The sequence below is a fragment of the Oncorhynchus keta genome, chromosome 37 (assembly GCF_023373465.1).
Source record: "Oncorhynchus keta strain PuntledgeMale-10-30-2019 chromosome 37, Oket_V2, whole genome shotgun sequence".
Taxonomy (NCBI): Eukaryota; Metazoa; Chordata; class Actinopteri; order Salmoniformes; family Salmonidae; genus Oncorhynchus; species Oncorhynchus keta.
Genome location: NC_068457.1, coordinates 4,233,211 through 4,245,642, shown reverse-complemented (window position 1 = coordinate 4,245,642; position 12,432 = coordinate 4,233,211). Strand labels below are relative to the sequence as shown.

Genomic DNA, 12,432 nt, shown 5'->3' with positions numbered 1-12,432 from the left:
CAGTGAGAGAACCGTTAGGGTGAGAAGCACAATTCGACCTCAGGTACGTTCCTAAGGTCCTTCCGATCCGTGCAAGCCTAACCTTGACCGTGTGGCATTAACCCTTAATAGTTAAAAGAAGGTGTTTACTTCAAATAGTTTGCATTGACTTCTCTCCCCATAGGAATACATTGCCTGCACCCCTAAATTCAACCTGAAGTCTATATGGGTTATGAATGCCGTATGAACCTGTCTTTGATAACAGTCCATCAGGCCAGTATGAGGTCTACCTGTGTTGATTCTAGGCTTCCTGGACCAACCGGAAGTGGTTAAAATCACCCTAAAAGTGTTTTTCCATTACCTGCCTGCAGTTTGATAGACATAGTGCATTCAACCCTGTGTAAATCAGTCAATTCTTAACGTAAGGACTTAAAACACAGGATTCTGTAAAAGCATAGCCCAGTGAGGATATGTGTTGACTTATAGCTTCCTGTGCCAACCGGAAGTGCCTTAATTGGTGTCTCAGGGGCTGTTTCGAGGGGTTAAAAAAGTCAGATCTGTCCAAAACTTCATATGTGTGATTAGGCAACCCCCATGAACTGTAAATCAGTCATTTTTCCCATAAAATTTCAAAGGAAAACTAAATCACACAGACACACAACTTGGAAGGAGGGACGTATTGGGGGTTGTAGAGACAGACAGTGCCTCCAATAGTTAGCTTTGTTCGAGCTAAAAGAACCGTCAGACCTAGAGTTCCGAAACTTTAGAAACCTGTTCTAGACCTCGGGTCGATAGTGCGTGGTGAGTTAGGTGGCTCTAGAAGGTTCTCGGACCGAGAAATAGCCTCGTACATTTGCAATGATTTCAATTCATTTTGACCATTACGAAAATGGCGACATTTAGAAAAGTCTCAGAGACACAAGACTAGGTGCATTGGAACCGGCTCGGCCCATAGAGACGGACCCCAACGTTTCGGTCCGATAGCTCATTCAAGGACCCCATAGCAAGGCATGGAAAAAAGTGGATTTTCAGCACCAATTAGGGTTTTACTCGGGCACCGAAGGACCTATCGAGCCGAAACTCGGGATTCGGGGTCGCCTCACATAGGCCTTCACATAATGTCTGACCTGGACCCGCAGCTAGAACGTAACTATGTGTTTTACGTTTTTATTATGTTTTAAACTAAAGGCGCTGTGAATTATGGGCCTGCTCTGACATATATGATAGTTGGCTTCTAAATGAGTTGGAAAAAGTGGGTTTGGTGTCAATTGGTATCAGTTTGGTGTCAAAATGACATCTAATTGACTGATGGACACTGACTTGCTAGTTGACTTTTGTACATTAGCAATATGTTTAAACGGAGAGGGACCATCACCAAAAGTGACATTCTGAAATCAACCCTAACGAGCCATGGAGATGAACCAGAATCACTGCCCAGCTATCCCGAGTTCATCGGGCCAGTCAATTTCACATTCCTGCAGGATTTTATAGCATGACAAATTCGTGATGGTACCTGCCCATTGAACCATATTGCAAATGCACAGTGACTTTGCAAAAGTGAGAAAACATAAACAAATGGACATGATGAAATCAACACAACGAGTGATGGAAATGTACAACTATCACTGCTCAGCCATCCTGTGTTCATCAGACCAGTCAATTTTGCATTTTTGAGCATGTCAAATTTCATATGGTAAATGCACATTGAAACATATTGCAAATGCGCGCGCACTTGCAATATGATTCTATAGTGTAAAAACATCACCTAATGGACATGATGAAATCAACACAACGAGTGATGGAAATGTACAACTATCACTGCTCGGCCATCCTGTGTCCATCAGACCAGTCAATTTTGCATTTTTGAGCATGTCAAATTTCATATGGTAAATGCACATTGAAACATATTGCAAATGCGCGCGCACTTGCAATATGATTCTATAGTGTAAAAACATCACCTAATGGACATGATGAAATCAACACAACGAGTGATGGAAATGTACAACTATCACTGCTCGGCCATCCTGTGTCCATCAGACCAGTCAATTTTGCATTTTGAGCATGTCAAATTTCATATGGTAAATGCACATTGAAACATATTGCAAATGCGCGCGCACTTGCAATATGATTCTATAGTGAAAAACATCACCTAATGGACATGATGAAATCAACACAACGAGTGATGGAAATGTACAACTATCACTGCTCGGCCATCCTGTGTCCATCAGACCAGTCAATTTTGCATTTTTGAGCATGTCAAATTTCATATGGTAAATGCACATTGAAACATATTGCAAATGCGCGCGCACTTGCAATATGATTCTATAGTGTAAAAACATCACCTAATGGACATGATGAAATCAACACAACGAGTGATGGAAATGTACAACTATCACTGCTCGGCCATCCTGTGTCCATCAGACCAGTCAATTTTGCATTTTTGAGCATGTCAAATTTCATATGGTAAATGCACATTGAAACATATTGCAAATGCGCGCGCACTTGCAATATGATTCTATAGTGTAAAAACATCACCTAATGGACATGATGAAATCAACACAACGAGTGATGGAAATGTACAACTATCACTGCCCGGCCATCCTGTGTTCCCATAGCGAGCATTAATATCAGAATGACCGGTAAATGCATTTACAACCATATTTTAATTTTTGGGTTACCAGTTGCACAACAATGCACGTGCATTTGCAATATGATTCTATAGTGAAAAACATCACCTAATGGACATGATGAAATCAACACAACAAGTGATGGAAATGTACAACTATCACTGCTCGGCCATCCTGTGTTCATCAGACCAGTCAATTTCACATTCCTGCAGGATTTTTATAGCATGACAAATTCGTGATGGTACCTGCCCATTGAACCATATTGCAAATGCACAGTGACTTTGCAAAAGTGAGAAAACATAAACAAATGGACATGATGAAATCAACACAACAGGTGATGGAAATGTACAACTATCACTGCTCAGCCATCCTGTGTTCATCAGACCAGTCAATTTTGCATTTTTGAGCATGTCAAATTTCATATGGTAAATGCACATTGAAACATATTGCAAATGCGCGCACTTGCAATATGATTCTATAGTGTAAAAACATCACCTAATGGACATGATGAAATCAACACAACGAGTGATGGAAATGTACAACTATCACTGCTCGGCCATCCTGTGTCCATCAGACCAGTCAATTTTGCATTTTTGAGCATGTCAAATTTCATATGGTAAATGCACATTGAAACATATTGCAAATGCGCGCGCACTTGCAATATGATTCTATAGTGTAAAAACATCACCTAATGGACATGATGAAATCAACACAACGAGTGATGGAAATGTACAACTATCACTGCCCGGCCATCCTGTGTTCCCATAGCGAGCATTAATATCAGAATGACCGGTAAATGCATTTACAACCATATTTTTATTTTTGGGTTACCAGTTGCACAACAATGCACGTGCATTTGCAATATGATTCTATAGTGAAAAAACATCACCTAATGGACATGATGAAATCAACACAACGAGTGATGGAAATGTACAACTATCACTGCTCGGCCATCCTGTGTCCATCAGACCAGTCAATTTTGCATTTTTGAGCATGTCAAATTTCATATGGTAAATGCACATTGAAACATATTGCAAATGCGCGCGCACTTGCAATATGATTCTATAGTGTAAAACATCACCTAATGGACATGATGAAATCAACACAACGAGTGATGGAAATGTACAACTATCACTGCTCGGCCATCCTGTGTCCATCAGACCAGTCAATTTTGCATTTTTGAGCATGTCAAATTTCATATGGTAAATGCACATTGAAACATATTGCAAATGCGCGCGCACTTGCAATATGATTCTATAGTGTAAAAACATCACCTAATGGACATGATGAAATCAACACAACGAGTGATGGAAATGTACAACTATCACTGCCCGGCCATCCTGTGTTCCCATAGCGAGCATTAATTCAGAATGACCGGTAAATGCATTTACAACCATATTTTAATTTTTGGGTTACCAGTTGCACAACAATGCACGTGCATTTGCAATATGATTCTATAGTGAAAAACATCACCTAATGGACATGATGAAATCAACACAACAAGTGATGGAAATGTACAACTATCACTGCTCGGCCATCCTGTGTTCATCAGACCAGTCAATTTCACATTCCTGCAGGATTTTTATAGCATGACAAATTCGTGATGGTACCTGCCCATTGAACCATATTGCAAATGCACAGTGACTTTGCAAAATTCTATGAGAAAACATAAACAAATGGACATGATGAAATCAACACAACAGGTGATGGAAATGTACAACTATCACTGCTCAGCCATCCTGTGTTCATCAGACCAGTCAATTTTGCATTTTTGAGCATGTCAAATTTCATATGGTAAATGCACATTGAAACATATTGCAAATGCGCGCGCACTTGCAATATGATTCTATAGTGTAAAACATCACCTAATGGACATGATGAAATCAACACAACGAGTGATGGAAATGTACAACTATCACTGCCCGGCCATCCTGTGTTCCCATAGCGAGCATTAATATCAGAATGACCGGTAAATGCATTTACAACCATATTTTTATTTTTGGGTTACCAGTTGCACAACAATGCACGTGCATTTGCAATATGATTCTATAGTGAAAAAACATCACCTAATGGACATGATGAAATCAACACAACAAGTGATGGAAATGTACAACTATCACTGCTCGGCCATCCTGTGTTCATCAGACCAGTCAATTTCACATTCCTGCAGGATTTTTATAGCATGACAAATTCGTGATGGTACCTGCCCATTGAACCATATTGCAAATGCACAGTGACTTTGCAAAAGTGAGAAAACATAAACAAATGGACATGATGAAATCAACACAACAGGTGATGGAAATGTACAACTATCACTGCTCAGCCATCCTGTGTTCATCAGACCAGTCAATTTTGCATTTTTGAGCATGTCAAATTTCATATGGTAAATGCACATTGAAACATATTGCAAATGCGCAGCGACTTGCAATATGATTCTATAGTGAAAAACATCACCTAATGGACATGATGAAATCAACACAACGAGTGATGGAAATGTACAACTATCACTGCTCGGCCATCCTGTGTCCATCAGACCAGTCAATTTTGCATTTTTGAGCATGTCAAATTTCATATGGTAAATGCACATTGAAACATATTGCAAATGCGCGCGCACTTGCAATATGATTCTATAGTGTAAAAACATCACCTAATGGACATGATGAAATCAACACAACGAGTGATGGAAATGTACAACTATCACTGCCCGGCCATCCTGTGTTCCCATAGCGAGCATTAATATCAGAATGACCGGTAAATGCATTTACAACCATATTTTTATTTTTGGGTTACCAGTTGCACAACAATGCACGTGCATTTGCAATATGATTCTATAGTGAAAAAACATCACCTAATGGACATGATGAAATCAACACAACGAGTGATGGAAATGTACAACTATCACTGCTCGGCCATCCTGTGTCCATCAGACCAGTCAATTTTGCATTTTTGAGCATGTCAAATTTCATATGGTAAATGCACATTGAAACATATTGCAAATGCGCGCGCACTTGCAATATGATTCTATAGTGTAAAAACATCACCTAATGGACATGATGAAATCAACACAACGAGTGATGGAAATGTACAACTATCACTGCCCGGCCATCCTGTGTTCCCATAGCGAGCATTAATATCAGAATGACCGGTAAATGCATTTACAACCATATTTTTATTTTTGGGTTACCAGTTGCACAACAATGCACGTGCATTTGCAATATGATTCTATAGTGAAAAACATCACCTAATGGACATGATGAAATCAACACAACAAGTGATGGAAATGTACAACTATCACTGCTCGGCCATCCTGTGTTCATCAGACCAGTCAATTTCACATTCCTGCAGGATTTTTATAGCATGACAAATTCGTGATGGTACCTGCCCATTGAACCATATTGCAAATGCACAGTGACTTTGCAAAAGTGAGAAAACATAAACAAATGGACATGATGAAATCAACACAACAGGTGATGGAAATGTACAACTATCACTGCTCAGCCATCCTGTGTTCATCAGACCAGTCAATTTAGCATTTTGAGCATGTCAAATTTCATATGGTAAATGCACATTGAAACATATTGCAAATGCGCGCACTTGCAATATGATTCTATAGTGAAAAACATCACCTAATGGACATGATGAAATCAACACAACGAGTGATGGAAATGTACAACTATCACTGCTCGGCCATCCTGTGTCCATCAGACCAGTCAATTTTGCATTTTTGAGCATGTCAAATTTCATATGGTAAATGCACATTGAAACATATTGCAAATGCGCGCACTTGCAATATGATTCTATAGTGTAAAAACATCACCTAATGGACATGATGAAATCAACACAACGAGTGATGGAAATGTACAACTATCACTGCCCGGCCATCCTGTGTTCCCATAGCGAGCATTAATATCAGAATGACCGGTAAATGCATTTACAACCATATTTTTATTTTTGGGTTACCAGTTGCACAACAATGCACGTGCATTTGCAATATGATTCTATAGTGTAAAAACATCACCTAATGGAGATGATGAAATCAACACAACAAGTGATGGAAATGTACAACTATCACTGCTCGGCCATCCTGTGTTCATCAGACCAGTCAATTTCACATTCCTGCAGGATTTTTATAGCATGACAAATTCGTGATGGTACCTGCCCATTGAACCATATTGCAAATGCACAGTGACTTTGCAAAAGTGAGAAAACATAAACAAATGGACATGATGAAATCAACACAACAGGTGATGGAAATGTACAACTATCACTGCTCAGCCATCCTGTGTTCATCAGACCAGTCAATTTAGCATTTTTGAGCATGTCAAATTTCATATGGTAAATGCACATTGAAACATATTGCAAATGCGCGTGCACTTGCAATATGATTCTATAGTGAAAAAACATCACCTAATGGACATGATGAAATCAACACAACGAGTGATGGAAATGTACAACTATCACTGCTCGGCCATCCTGTGTCCATCAGACCAGTCAATTTTGCATTTTTGAGCATGTCAAATTTCATATGGTAAATGCACATTGAAACATATTGCAAATGCGCGCGCACTTGCAATATGATTCTATAGTGTAAAAACATCACCTAATGGACATGATGAAATCAACACAACGAGTGATGGAAATGTACAACTATCACTGCCCGGCCATCCTGTGTTCCCATAGCGAGCATTAATATCAGAATGACCGGTAAATGCATTTACAACCATATTTTTATTTTTGGGTTACCAGTTGCACAACAATGCACGTGCATTTGCAATATGATTCTATAGTGTAAAAACATCACCTAACGGAGATGATGAAATCAACACAACGAGTGATGGAAATGTACAACTATCACTGCTCGGCCATCCTGTGTTCATCAGACCAGTCAATTTTGCATTTTTGAGCAAGGTCAAATTTCATATGGTAAATGCACATTGAAACATATTGCAAATGCACGTGCACTTGCAATATGATTATATAGTGAAAAACATCACAAAATGGACATGATGAAGTCAACACAACGAGTGATGGAAAGGAACAACTATCACTGCCCGGCCATCCCGAGTTCATCAGGCCAGTCAATTTTGCATTTCTGCAGGATTTTTTGAGCATGTCAAATTTCTTACGTCATTTGGCCCACAAAAAATCCTTATGCACAATTTAAAAAAATATAAAAAAATATGATAATAAAATTGGACAAAAGTATATTCATACAGTTCTTACACATGTGTAATTGACAAAAAAATTGAAAGAATTTCAAAAACGGTCCAGAAAGCACTTTTTTAAAGGTGTGTGAAGTTTTTACAAAATTTTGACATTTTTGACTTTTGACTTTTGACTTCCTATGAAATCATATTGGAATTGGACAAAACATATTCCTTATGCGCATGTAAAAAAAAAAAAAAAATTATGATAATAAAATTGGACAAAAGTATATTCATACAGTTCTTACACATGTGTAATTGACAAAAAATCGAAAGAATTTCGAAAACGGTCCAGAAAGCACTTTTTATGGGTGTGTGAAGTTTTTACAAAATTTTGACATTTTTGACTTTTGACTTTGACTTCCTATGAAATCATATTGGAATTGGACAAAACATATTCCTTATGCGCATATAAAAAAATTAAAAAATTATGATAATAAAATTGGACAAAAGTATATTCATACAGTTCTTACACATGTGTAATTGACAAAAAATCGAAAGAATTTCGAAAAACGGTCCAGAAAGCACTTTTTAAGGGGTGATAAGTTTTTAAAAAAAGTTCATTTTTTCAAAATTTTACTTTTGGACATTAATTTGGGTTACATATCCAATATGAAAAACCCCGGTGGAGCGCATTTGCCCCCTGTTGAATTTTTAAAGTGTTACAACTGGCAATTACCATATGGCATTTGCAATACACTTTGGATGAATCAACGCCGAATTGGGTGGTATTGGCCAATGTGTATATGGTTTGTCCGATGCCAATGACATGCCATTCATTTTTGTCCAATACAGGGGGGTATTCCCTTACATGTGTAAGTGCCATTATACATTTTTTTTTACCTCTTCCATCAGTTCTTATTGGTCATATTGATTACAAATAACCCCAGTGGCCGAAGACACTGGCCTCCGAAGCCATGGATTGTGAGATCTAGTCTTTTCTGTAATGGCTGAAAGCAGAGTGGTGCAGCGGAAGTGTGCTGGGCCCATAACCCAGAGGTTGATGGATCAAAAGCTTTTTCTGCTTTCAAGCTTTTTTTAGCATTGAAGTGCGAACAAATATTTTAAAAAATGCGTGGTTTCATTCCATGTGTAAGTGCCATTATACATTTTGTTTAACCTCTTCCATCAGTTCGTATTGGTCATATTGATTACAAATAACCCCAGTGGCCGAAGACACTGGCCTCCTAAGCCATGGATTGTGAGATCTAGTCTTTTCTAAAATGTCTGAAAGCAGAGTGGCGCAGCGGAAGTGTGCTGGGCCCATAACCCAGAGGTTGATGGATCAAAAGCTTTTCCTGCTAACAAGCTTTTTTTAGCATTGAAGTGCGAACAAATGTTTTAAAAAATGCGTAGTTTCATTACATGTGTAAGTGCCATTTTACATTTTTTTTTGCCTCTTCCATCAGTTCGTATTGGTCATATTGATTACAAATAACCCCAGTGGCCGAAGACACTGGCCTCCTAAGCCATGGATTGTGAGGTTTTGTCTTTTCTGAAGTGGCTGAAAGCAGAGTTGTGCAGCGGATGCGAGCTGGGCCCATAACCCAGAGGTCAATGGATTGAAACCATCCTCTGCTAACCAGTCTGTTTTTAAAATGAAACGCAAACAGAAATAAGAAAGCGGAATTTCATGGGAATGTGTCAGTGCCATACATTACACATTGTTTTTGCTGCTTCTATCAGTTCGTACTGGTTGAGAAAAGTAAACAGTGCCCCAGTGGCCTAATGGATAAGGCACTGGCCTCCTAAGCCAGGAATTGTGGGTTCAAGTCCCATCTGGGGTGTTTGAATGATAGTGGTGAAGCCGAAGCGTGCTGGGTCCATAACCCAGAGGTTGATGGATCAAAAACAATTTCCACTAACCAGGTTTTTTAGCATTGAAATGCGAACAAATATTTTTAAAAATGCGTAGTTTCATGCCATGTGTAAGTGCCATTATACATTTTTTTTAACCTCTTCCATCAGTTCGTATTGGTCATATTGATTACAAATAACCCCAGTGGCCGAAGACACTGGCCTCCTAAGCCATGGATTGTGAGATCTAGTCTTTTCTGAAATGTCTGAAAGCAGAGTGGCGCAGCGGAAGTGTGCTGGGCCCATAACCCAGAGGTTGATGGATCAAAAGCTTTTCCTGCTAACAAGCTTTTTTTAGCATTGAAGTGCGAACAAATGTTTTAAAAAATGCGTAGTTTCATTCCATGTGTAAGTGCCATTTTACATTTTTTTTTGCCTCTTCCATCAGTTCGTATTGGTCATATTGATTACAAATAACCCCAGTGGCCGAAGACACTGGCCTCCTAAGCCATGGATTGTGAGGTTTTGTCTTTTCTGAAGTGGCTGAAAGCAGAGTTGTGCAGCGGATGCGAGCTGGGCCCATAACCCAGAGGTCAATGGATTGAAACCATCCTCTGCTAACCAGTCTGTTTTTAAAATGAAACGCAAACAGAAATAAGAAAGCGGAATTTCATGGGAATGTGTCAGTGCCATACATTTTTTAGCATTGTGTAATTTTTTTGCCTCTTCCATAACCCAGAGGTTGATGGATCAAAAACAATTTCCACTAACCAGCTTTTTAGCATTGAAATGCAAACAAATATTTAAAAAAATGCGTAGTTTCATTCCATGTGTAAGTGCCATTATACATTTTTTTTACCTCTTCCATCAGTTCTTATTGGTCATATTGATTACAAATAACCCCAGTGGCCTAAGACACTGGCCTCCTAAGCCATGGATTGTGAGATCTAGTCTTTTCTAAAATGTCTGAAAGCAGAGTGGCGCAGCGGAAGTGTGCTGGTCCCATAACCCAGAGGTTGATGGATCAAAAGCTTTTCCTGCTAACAAGCTTTTTTTAGCATTGAAGTGCGAACAAATGTTTTAAAAAATGCGTAGTTTCATTCCATGTGTAAGTGCCATTATACATTTTTTTTAACCTCTTCCATCAGTTCGTATTGGTCATATTGATTACAAATAACCCCAGTGGCCGAAGACACTGGCCTCCTAAGCCATGGATTGTGAGGTTTTGTCTTTTCTGAAGTGGCTGAAAGTAGAGTTGTGCAGCGGATGCGAGCTGGGCCCATAACCCAGAGGTCAATGGATTGAAACCATCCTCTGCTAACCAGTCTGTTTTTAAAATGAAACGCAAACAGAAATAAGAAAGCGGAATTTCATGGGAATGTGTCAGTGCCATACATTACACATTGTTTTTGCTGCTTCTATCAGTTCGTACTGGTTGAGAAAAGTAAACAGTGCCCCAGTGGCCTAATGGATAAGGCACTGGCCTCCTAAGCCAGGGATTGTGGGTTCAAGTCCCATCTGGGGTGTTTGAATGATAGTGGTGCAGCGGAAGCGTGCTGGGTCCATAACCCAGAGGTTGATGGATCAAAAACAATTTCCACTAACCAGGTTTTTTAGCATTGAAATGCGAACAAATATTTTTTAAAATGCGTAGTTTCATTCCATGTGTAAGTGCCATTATACATTTTTTTAACCTCTTCCATCAGTTCGTATTGGTCATATTGATTACAAATAACCCCAGTGGCCGAAGACACTGGCCTCCTAAGCCATGGATTGTGAGATCTAGTCTTTTCTGAAATGTCTGAAAGCAGAGTGGCGCAGCGGAAGTGTGCTGGGCCCATAACCCAGAGGTTGATGGATCAAAAGCTTTTCCTGCTAACAAGCTTTTTTTAGCATTGAAGTGCGAACAAATGTTTTAAAAAATGCGTAGTTTCATTCCATGTGTAAGTGCCATTTTACATTTTTTTTGCCTCTTCCATCAGTTCGTATTGGTCATATTGATTACAAATAACCCCAGTGGCCGAAGACACTGGCCTCCTAAGCCATGGATTGTGAGGTTTTGTCTTTTCTGAAGTGGCTGAAAGCAGAGTTGTGCAGCGGATGCGAGCTGGGCCCATAACCCAGAGGTCAATGGATTGAAACCATCCTCTGCTAACCAGTCTGTTTTTAAAATGAAACGCAAACAGAAATAAGAAAGCGGAATTTCATGGGAATGTGTCAGTGCCATACATTTTTTTTGCTGCTTCTAGCATTGTTGTTTTTTTTTGCCTCTTCTATAACAGAGGTTGATGGATCAAAAACAATTTCCACTAACCAGGCATTGAAATGCAAACAAATATTTAAAAAATGCGTAGTTTCATTCCATGTGTAAGTGCCATTATACATTTTTTTTTAACCTCTTCCATCAGTTCGTATTGGTCATATTGATTACAAATAACCCCAGTGGCCGAAGACACTGGCCTCCTAAGCCATGGATTGTGAGGTTTTGTCTTTTCTGAAGTGGCTGAAAGCAGAGTTGTGCAGCGGATGCGAGCTGGGCCCATAACCCAGAGGTTGATGGATCAAAAGCTTTTTCTGCTTTCAAGCTTTTTTTAGCATTGAAGTGCGAACAAATATTTTAAAAAATGCGTAGTTTCATTCCATGTGTAAGTGCCATTATACATTTTTTTTTAACCTCTTCCATCAGTTCGTATTGGTCATATTGATTACAAATAACCCCAGTGGCCGAAGACACTGGCCTCCTAAGCCATGGATTGTGAGATCTAGTCTTTTCTGAAATGTCTGAAAGCAGAGTGGCGCAGCGGAAGTGTGCTGGGCCCATAACC

The 12,432-nt window shown here is 39.3% G+C and overlaps 1 protein-coding gene and 2 non-coding genes across 3 annotated transcripts in view; 2 read left to right on the top strand and 1 right to left on the bottom strand.

Annotated features, from left to right (window-relative positions):
- LOC118370090 (zinc finger protein 501-like) overlaps positions 1 to 12,432 on the bottom strand; it is a 311,132-nt gene that overhangs the window by 116,749 nt on the left and 181,951 nt on the right. The gene's annotated exons all lie outside the window — the stretch shown is intronic.
- On the top strand, positions 9,525 to 9,597 carry trnar-ccu (transfer RNA arginine (anticodon CCU)). Its single transcript has one exon. It is a non-coding gene; the product is annotated as a tRNA-Arg (tRNA).
- Positions 11,061 to 11,133, top strand: trnar-ccu (transfer RNA arginine (anticodon CCU)). Its single transcript has one exon. It is a non-coding gene; the product is annotated as a tRNA-Arg (tRNA).